The 9,980-nt window shown below is 44.0% G+C and overlaps 1 long non-coding RNA gene across 4 annotated transcripts in view; it reads left to right on the forward strand.

Annotated features, from left to right (window-relative positions):
- Positions 1-9,980, forward strand: part of LOC146767049 (uncharacterized) — a 45,123-nt gene that overhangs the window by 25,350 nt on the left and 9,793 nt on the right. For 2 of the 4 annotated variants that reach the window (XR_014956131.1, XR_014956130.1), the window contains one exon: positions 8,512-8,634. This is a non-coding gene — a long non-coding RNA (uncharacterized LOC146767049). Of the gene's footprint in view, positions 1-8,511 lie in introns of all 4 variants that reach the window. The other 2 variants (XR_014956133.1, XR_014956132.1) reach the window with 1 other exon arrangement.

Below are 9,980 nucleotides of genomic sequence, written 5' to 3' on the forward strand. Positions count from 1 at the left end.
GTACAGCTGATCAACCCCTTGTACCTCAGGGGGTAACTTATATCAGCAGGTAAGCAAATCAGATCTTGTGGTATTTAAAAAGAAAAGCTTTGTACCTCAGTTTGAAAGCTTTCCTGCAATCCTCCAAGTAACAGGATGCTTTTTCCCCTATTGGGTAGTATGGTGTGTATATGTCCGTGAGCTGGGGTTTTCCAGCTGCAGCAGCAAGGAGTGATCTTTCCTGGAAAGCAAAATTGCTTTATTAAGGCTTGGCTTTGAGAACACCCTGATTTGCTCTGCTAGGCAGCACAGCGCAGAGTTTCAAGCTCAGGGTATTCTTGGAAATTTGTGTTATTAATTGAAAGCTTATTAATGGCAAACACAGGATGACATTTTACATGGTTTAGTTATGTTCTGTGAGTCATTGGTACAAAGCAGCCTCAGCCACAAGGCAAGGAATCTCCTGCCGTAACTGATAACAGGGGAGCAGCAACAGCTCAGTTCCCTAACAGGTCCTGAGGTGACAGCCACAAGCCTTGCAAGTGTCTGATCATCTCTCTCGGGAGAGGAGGTCACCCTCTCCTCTGAGGTGGTTGCTCATCCTGGGTAAAGGGAAATCTCAGAGAAAAGCACACTTATTCACTGAGATAATAAGCACTTGTTTGTTACCAGTGGGCTTCAGAATGTTGGCCTCTCTAAATCTCTGGAATTGCCCTTAAAAATAAAAAGGCCCTGACATGAGGGCACTGTTGACATCACACTGAAAGTTAGCAGTCCAGTCTCTAGAACAGGATATGATGTTGTTCTAGATAATTAAACTTTGTTGTACTGAACTGTGGCTGGGTTCTCTGGAATAATGCTTCAGCCCCATTCTGTCCTATTTGAGATGTGGGTCGTCTGGTTTATAGGGCAATAGGGAAAGCTTTTGTCTTTGGAAGGAAATTGAATATTGCTTCTAATATCCTGCAAAAAAAGACATTTTCTTCTGTCCAGCTTCATAAGATGGTCAGTGCCATACACTACAGAATTATAGAATGCACTGAGTTGGAAGGGACCCACAAGAATTACCAAAGTCCGACTCCTGGCCCTGCACAGGACACCCCCAAAAGTCACACCACGTGCCCAAGAGCATTGTCCAAACATTTTTTGAACTCTGTCAGGCTGGTGTTGTGACCTCTACCCTGGGGAGCTGTTAAAGTACCTGATCACCCTCCTGGTGAAGAACCTTTCCCTAGTATCCAACCTAAACCTTCCCTGACAACTTCAGGCCATTCTCTTGTGTCCTGTCACTGTCACCACAGAGCAGAGATCAGTGCCTGCCCATTCTCTTTCCACAAGGAAATTCTAACTGCAGTGAGCTCTGCCCTCAGCCTCCTCTTGTCCAGGCTGAACAGACCAAGGGACCTCAGCTGCTCCTCACATGGCTTCACCTCTAGACTCTTCACCATCTTCATTGCTCTCCTTTGTGTTATCTGAAAATCAAAATTACATTATTGTTGAAACACGAAGAGAACAGATGTCTTAGATTCTTAATGTATTTTTATAGAAAGTGACATTGCTCAGACACTTTGTGGATGTGTCCACCTAATCCATGAAATGTGCATTATTTTAAAGCAGATTTCTGAACACCATCATCCAGAGTTATGTTTATCTTTCTTACACTTACAGGTATAAGCCAAGCAGGCATTCTGCTAGGGCAGGCACTTCTGCAAGCCATAGCCATGGATCTGCAGCCACCTTTGTCTGGGAAGAAACCAAGTTTGTACAAAACCCTCAAATATCTCCATCAATCCTCTTGGTCCCCCCTTCCCCACTGCTGTGTGTGCATCTCAGCCTCTCTGACAGAATATCCTGGGTTCTTTCACAAGCACACTGAGGGTAGTTAAACTCAGTGTTGTCACAAGTGGCTTTGCTTATGTTGCTGAGGTTCCTCAGGGAAGCACTTGTGATAAGTTCCACTTTGGTCCTCAGAAAAGCAGGTGAGAGTTTTCCAAAGTTTATATTTGGGTTGGTAAATTGACCTTCTGGTATGGAAGAAGCAAGGGAGGAGATGGTGGAAAGCCATCATCATCTGGGTCTGTAGAAACAGCAATACATGCCCCCCTTTATGAAAGAAGATTCAGTTGTGGGTGCCAGCTAGATTGTTCCGCGTTTGGGACAGCTTCTAGAGCTAAGTATCTATACAGAGTGGGGAGGGAATTTTCTTTGAGGATCTGTTAGAGCTATAGATCTGTGGGTGTGGTCTGTTACCCACATTCAGTGCTGCAGCACCACTCTGCAGCTACAGCTCCATCACTGCCTGGAGCTGGGTACAAAGAAAGTCCTCTCTGTACTGCTGAGAGTTCTACAGGGGAATATAGACAGCAGAGCTCCTCTGCACTACCTTGTCCAGCAGCAGAATTATTTCCAGAGCTGTATTGTAGGAATGGGAGGAGATTATAGGCCAAGCACTTAAACTCTTCCACCCTGGTTAGCAAGAGCCCCACAGCTGTGGATTGTCTGATGCCAGCAAATAAACCAGATGGATGACAGGGATGGAGACAGGCCAAGCCGGGATGGAAAGCACAGTGTGCCCTCCTGTCTTAATGGTCTTCTGAAAGATGAAGTAGCACAAGCTGAAAAGAGCCTTCAGCTGCAAAGCTCCCTGTGCTCAGGTAATGGGAAACAGGACTACTGTTTTTTGTGGGACTTCAGAGGTGGCTTGTTGGGGTCTCCTCTAACACCACAGAGTGAAGGGTGATGTCTTTGGTGCCTACAGGAAGGGGAGACACTTCCAGGCTTCATTGGAGAGAAGAATCCAGATCTACAGCTGCAAAGAGCAGTGTGTTTGGGAAGAAAAATCCAGCAGTCATAGTGAGAGATAGCATAGTCCATATGCATGCTAGAGTGTATCACTGCAGTTGCCTGTTCTGGTTAGCAGGTTGCAGGAAGATAAAGCCCACCCAGTCTGCACAGGACAGTGATGGGTCAGTGCTTCTGATCAACATATGCTGTCCTTGCAAGGGGCCAGACCTGGCTATTCCTCTAGCACTTCATGTCTGTGATTTGCTACCTGAGTGATGGCAAGGCCTACAACTCAGACCAGACTGTCTTTGTGCGAAGTGCTTTATTTACAAGTCAGATGAGATTCAGGTCCAAAAAGAGCTTTCTCCCATTAACAGAACATCTATTTATGGACAGTCTACCCCCAAAGGCTGTGAGAAAACCACAAGGCTTAATTTCACCAGCTGTTTAGGGTCCCCAGACTCCAGTTCTCTTCAAAACTCAAGGTAAGGCAACCTACCTTTGTCTGTGCAACTCTGTTGACAATTTAGGCACCCCAATCTTGGTGCTCCCAAATAATGAGTGACCTGAATAGCTCATGGATCTCTTGAGTTTGAAGGCTACAGAAAATGCCCAAGGACTTAGTATATATGGAATTGCTTGGAATCATACATGGAGTCCATTATCAGTGCTTGAGAATTTAACTTGGTCCTTGTGTTCTGCCTCAGTTCCATGGTTGGCTTTCCTCCCAATAGTTTAGTTGGAATTTTTCACAAGATAGAAGCAAGAATGTTCAGCACTAGAATATGCCTACTGCATGCTTTGGGGTACTTTGAATTTAGGGTATTCCAGTTTTACTGGGAGATCAGTCTCTCACATCAGGAAACACAACCTACAGGAGCCTTTTTCAAAATACAGGGTTGTACCTCAGTTCAATGCCTCTTCAAGCTAGGCCAAGCTGCTTGCAGGTCTGTTTTGGATGAGATTACTGAACACACCCCTCAGTGTGCTGGAAAATCACCCCTGCTGGTAACAGGTACTGTCCAGCCAGATAACATTGTGTTTATGGGGTTCAGTGTGGAGAGGTGGATATAGGACATCCTTGCCAGGCTGTTTATGGCTGTAGGGGAGCGTGCCCTTTCTAGGTGTGATCCTCACCTCTGCCATTTGTCCTTCTTCCTCTATTCTGACATCCCCGAAGCAGCCTGGATTGGTTATAGCCCACATGTTTCAGTGGCCAACCTGCAAAGAGCGAGCCAGAAAAAGTTAATGTGGAGTTCTGGTCTACTCCCAGGATGCATTTGGGCTGCAGCCCATAATGATATGTATAATTGCAAAGGCCTGCCAAAAAAAGCAGGCTGGATTTAATTGAGTCAACACACTGCTATTAATAATAAAATGGCAGAGACTTTGCTATTAATCACTTGTGCTGGCTTTATCACAGGCAGTCTCGGCTATCTGGCTACCAAACAAGACCTTTAAAAAAAAATGGTGCAGTGGAAAAGTTACTAATGGGAATACACCTGCTAACAAAATAAACCTTGTAAACGAACTGTTCCTTGCCGAAGAATGTTCTTTTCGAACGGAGATCTTACTTGGGAGGCAAATGGGGTTATGTCAAATGGCTATGTCCTGCAGCAAAGTCCTCTTTTTATAGGAACAGATTACTGGAGGATGCACTTGGCAAATGGTGCATCTTTGGGAAAGGTATGCTTGATAAAGGACTTAGTACAGGGTGGGAATAAAGGGATAAATTAATCCGCCAAAGAGAAAGGTAATTGCTGCAGAACAGCCCAGAGAGGAATGCATCTGTTACTAGTAAATGGAAAACACCACATCCAGTGAGTGACTGAACAAAAATGGAAATGCAAACCAAACAGCATGCCTGACACCAAAATTGCAGCGCTCCTTGTAGAGAGCTGGATAAACTGTGGTATATTGAGGTGGATGACTGGATGTAGATCTCTGTACCCCAGAGTGGATGCTGCCAATACTGCATGTGCAGCACCTCTGAAGGAGTAGGGTCTGGTCTTCTGAGGGATCTTCAGGGCCTAGAAGTGCACCCTTCCCTACAACCTGACTTGGTATGGAGGAAGGGCTTGAATGGGGCTCCAGCTCTTTCACACATGCTCCATATTTGCTTTCATGCCCATGTTCCCTGTGGCCCTCCTGGTGGACTGTGCCCCACTGTCTGAGGCTGGCACTGTTTCCTCATGGCAGCACAGAGAATTTTTAGAAGGTGACACTGCTGAGGTTGTTATCATAGCAAACATGGAAATGACAGTTTTTTGCTTCTGAGTAGAGCAGCTTGTGGTGACGATGCCAGGGAAGGCACCATGTGGCAAAAATGTCTGAAACCCAGGAAGAAGGGAATGGGCTTGAAAACCTGAGCAGGGAACAGGATGTGTCTGTAGGAACAACCAAAGGATGTAGAGCAGGTAGAAAAACAAACAACACAAATACATTCCGTTTGCTTTAAGTCTTAGATGTTGTGAGACTTAAAAACATTACTCTTCGAGCAGACAGTTGGAAGGGGAGAACCCCCTGACTTCCATATTTAAGAATGCCAAAGGAATGGATTTTTTTCTTCTCTTCCAACTTTTACTGCAAAAAGGGATAAATTTTCTCTACACCAGTGCAAAAAATCTCTGTGCATCATGCACCAAATAGTCAAGCAGAATAAATGATTTAACAGGCTAAAAGGCCTCTTTCTGCTATGAATTAACAAGGTCCATAGATGAATGCAAACATTATCCCTCAAAAGGAAAGAGAAAAAAAGAAAAGAGAAATGAACAAAAAAAAAAAAAATCCCAGAAAAAAATTATCCACTTCCTGCAGTTTTCCTTTCCTCCCCATAAAGCGAGTGTCTTATCCTCAGAGAAATTCACTTCATTGTTAGAAATAGCCAAAATTGGCTTGCAACTAGTAAAGATGCCAAGAATTTGCACCTTGCTCTGTGACCTAAAGCAAAAATGACATGAACATTGACAAATTTGACAAGGAAATTTGTGCAAAAAACAACTTCTATTTGGCTAGCCAAGCAGCAAATATGTCGGATGATATGCTTTATTAAGCAATCCATTTTTCAGCAATAGCTGCACCATCTGCAAAGGTTAGTGTGCATCAGGCTTTCCACAGAATTTCATCTGCGTCTGCAGCTAGGTGCAACACACGACCACATTTTTCATGTACATACAATTTTGGATGCAAATAGAATACTTGATGAAAGAGGTGACCTTCCGGACTGACTTCCCCCATGCAGTAAAGTCACAGGCGCAGAAGCAGCTGAGAGAAACATATCTCTGCCTGGAGGGAGGCAGGGAGTGGCAGAGAGGAAGGAAGGGGAAAGTGAGACATAAAAAGAAGAGAGAACTTTAAGAAAAAGTGTTTCCCAAAAAAAAATGGCTTGGTGCATTGCATAGCAGAGACACTGCACTTGTACCAGTCCAAGTGGACTGGAAACTCTTGTGTGAGGTAGTTTTCCTCTGGATGGTATCCATCTCTCCATCTTATAGTTTTTCTCTTTTTATCTTGTGTGGTTCCTGCTACTACATTCTCTAAAGATGACTGTCTTTCATTACTCCCTCTCACAGTTTGCATTCCAGACTTGCCATCTTTTAGGGATGGACCATTTACCTTATTGCTACTACAGGCCCTGCCTATGGCTGCTGGATCTCTTGAACATCCTTGGCTTAACAGGATGCATTTTCTAAATCCAAGGAGGGGAAGCCTTGCTTTCAAGTATTAGTCAGACATACTTATTTTCTGTCTGGTTTTGGGATTTTTCTTTAAGTCATGATGGTCTTGCTTCTGTATTTTCCTGCAATATTTTCTAGTGGATGGATATGGCCTTTCATGTCCTGTCTGCCCTACATTAGGTAAAATCAACTCTTCCTTAGTCCCCAGTCTTCTTCCTCAAGGGTATGCTGTACACATGACTCCCTACGCCTCATTGATGGTTGCTGGTTATAAATTCATGTTCTCAATCCCTACTCCACTTAGCTGAAGTTGGATGCCATCCCAGTGCCTTGCAACTGTCCCTGGTCCAGTGGAAAGTTTAATCTGTCAGTTCACGCCGTGCTGTCCTATGGGGAGAGCTCAGTTCAGTGCAGCTCCACACTGCACAGAGAGAAGCTCATTAGCAGGACATGGTAGTGTCTGATGACACTGTGGTCCAAGAAGGCATCATTAGGCACAAAATGTTTTCTGTAGCTCTCTGAGATTTCCTAGTAACTTAAGGAATTCAGATACAGCTACTGTGGGGCACAGATGAAATGGGGAGCAGAGATGTGCTCTCCAAGGGCTGTCTCCTATCTGTGTCTTTTGCAGGAGCAGATGTTGGACAAAGCCTTTGACTCCTTTCTGACTCGTTGGATCCTTGCTGCAAAAGATCAGATGGAACTGGCTGGGCCTGGCAGGCACACTCTTCCCTGGTTGGCTGCTAAGTGGTGTTAAGTGATGAATGTTAAATTTAACAAGGGGACTTACAGATTTACGTAAGGATTTTACTGCCTGCCAGGTATAAATGATGGAGCAGCTTTGATCTTTAGGGGGATCAGTACTGGAAGTGATTTAAACTAAAGTTAATAAAACTGCTTAAAACTGTACTCTGTAGTCCCACATGCTGAAGGAGCCCTTGGTCACTTGACTGCTCTAAGTAAAAATTGTTCACATTTATGAGGGAGACCAAATCCCACTGGTGTTAACTGTGTTTCCAGCTGAATAATAAATGGTATCTTCCAAGAGTCCTGCAAGTCCTTCCCTATGTGCACTGCAGGTCCCACAATACATAATATGCACAGATACAAAAGAGACCCTTTGTAGTTCTGTGGGCTTTCTTCATCCACTCTCCACTTCATAATCCCTACACCAGGTCTGATCCTTTTGCCATTTTGTAGCATGTCACAAGCTATTGTTTGAGCTTTTAAAAATTTTGCCATCAAGTGAAATTGTGGAATTCTACATGCATTTTATCCTTCGAATTTGCTGTCCAGCAGTGACAAGTACATGCCATCAACATTAAAATTTCATTAACTTCATGGGAGACTTGCCACCATGTACCTTTACAAATTGGACATCAGATTACAGATTTCACGAATGGTCCTGCAGTGTCTTCTTTCGTTGCAATGCGTCTTAAGAAAGTTCCTCATGAAGGTGAAAATTATAATTTTTAATGGGGGATCTGTTTGCTGTATCCCAGGAATCAGTCACCTCCTACAATATAATCATGAGTATTTCCACTGGGAATTTCCATAATGTCCAACAATGAATCAACATGAGCTGCAGTGGGCAGGATGCTCAAATTTTGGTGCAAACAGGACTTGTGCAAGCTGCACTGATTCAGGTGAAGAAGTGGCTTTTTTGTTACTAGCAGAGAAATTGGTGGGATTTACTGACACCCCTGCATTAGCCCAGCTCATTAGGTTCACAAGTGAGAAAGAATTCCATGCATTAATTGTGCTCACAGCTATGAAGCAAACAGGCCTTCCCTACATGCCAGGGGGTCTACTGTCAACTGCAGTCACCAGGCTGTCCCTCCACAGACAGACACAAATGGAAGTCCTCCTGCTTTTGCTATAAGGTTTTCTAATTCTCCTGCCATTTCCTAGAAACTCTTTAACAACTACCAGAATGCCTTCTGTCTGCTTGGTAACAAAACAAGTAGCCTTTCATGGCCCTTTCTAGAAACCAGTGATTGGCAGCCACTGAAATTGAATTAGCAGTAGCTCACCACTGATAGAAAAAATACTTTTTTGTTTTTTATTTCAGGCCAGTGCACTGTTAGTGATGAAACTCTGTGGCAGAATGATTTGATGAGGCCAAGATGTTGGAAAGATGCAAAAAGAGATGGGCTGTTTCAGGCAGATCGTGAGGAAATCCTGAATTATAAAGGTACAGTCAACTCTGGGATGGGATTTGCTCTGTGGGGGAGTCAGCTGGAAACTGCCATTGCTTGGGAGGAAGTTGCATGAAAATCTTGTTACTTGTACCTTGTTTTATAATTACCTCTTGCCGAGTGTGGGTTTTTTCCTGAATTACAGTCACTGTTGGAGACGGGTTATGGGCTTAGGCAGACCACTGGCTGGACAGCCTGGTATTTCCTGCATTCTTACTTCCACAGATCCTCTAATAGCCCTGCTGCCTGGCTTTGTCCTGCTATTGTGTCTCACTGCGAGGATGGTCTGTGTCTGAGATTGTCAGGGGATTTCTGCAGACAGATTCTAGTGGTATTTTCAGAGCCCCATGATTTGCTCCTATAGCATTTTCTAAATTCCCTGGGGGCCGAGGGTCATCTCTCACTTTACATGGGATAAATTGATAATGACACAATGAAATCGGTCATGATGAAATGGCTCCAAGTTTATTACAGTGGGAGGGGATTTTGGATCTATGTTTCTGTTGTGTTGTCTCAGGAGCTGTGCTTACACTAGTGGCTTTTTGCCAAAAATTTCCAATGGAATTTTGAAGTCTCCTGTTCCATCCTATATCTTGACACTAGATTCAGCAAGCTGTTTTCAGAGGTTTTCTGTGTGTTTCCAGAGAAGACCATCCTGTTGCATCCTGTAGCAGCCTGTTTGCTGTGGCTGGATTTTTGTGGGGCCACAACTGTTGTGTTAGAGAATGAGGGAGGTGATAGATCATTTAGTGAAGACTAGCATGGCTAGAATTTGCTCCTCATCTACCTGTCAGTGCAAGAGAAGAAGTAGTTTGGGAAGCATGACTAGATTTGGGACCATTTTCTTGTGACTCCTATTTCTCTTTTTCCTTGTACTACTACATCAGACTAAGGGCTAGATCCCAGCAGCTTTCTTACTCCCTTGAAAAAGATATGTCCCTTGAAATGTGGGGAAATCAGACATATTATACCCTGAGACTTCTTTGAATCCAACCCTCTGCTCTAAGCTTATTTCTGCTTTCTGGTCTTTTTCCTGTGCTGCAGTGTGGAGTAGAGCACTGAAGTACTTAGACATGATAAATCCACACTGATTTACCTACTGGGTAACAGTTTAAACAACTGGGCCCAGATCAGATAGAGAGCAGAGAACCCTCCAGAAGAGTTCTTTAAATTAAACCACAGGCAGGTATTTCAGCCCAGTTAGCCTGGCATTCAATTATGGCCTTTGCTACAGAGTAAAACCAGTTTTTCCAAAGGACACCGGTAGCAACCTCTTAAAAAAGGAGTTGTGGCCCCTCCCCAGTGACCTTTCCTTGTCAAATGCTACATGCTGTGATGTTCC

Source organism: Lonchura striata, chromosome 6 (assembly GCF_050655825.1).
Source record: "Lonchura striata isolate lonStrDom1 chromosome 6, ASM5065582v1, whole genome shotgun sequence".
NCBI lineage: Eukaryota > Metazoa > Chordata > Aves > Passeriformes > Estrildidae > Lonchura > Lonchura striata.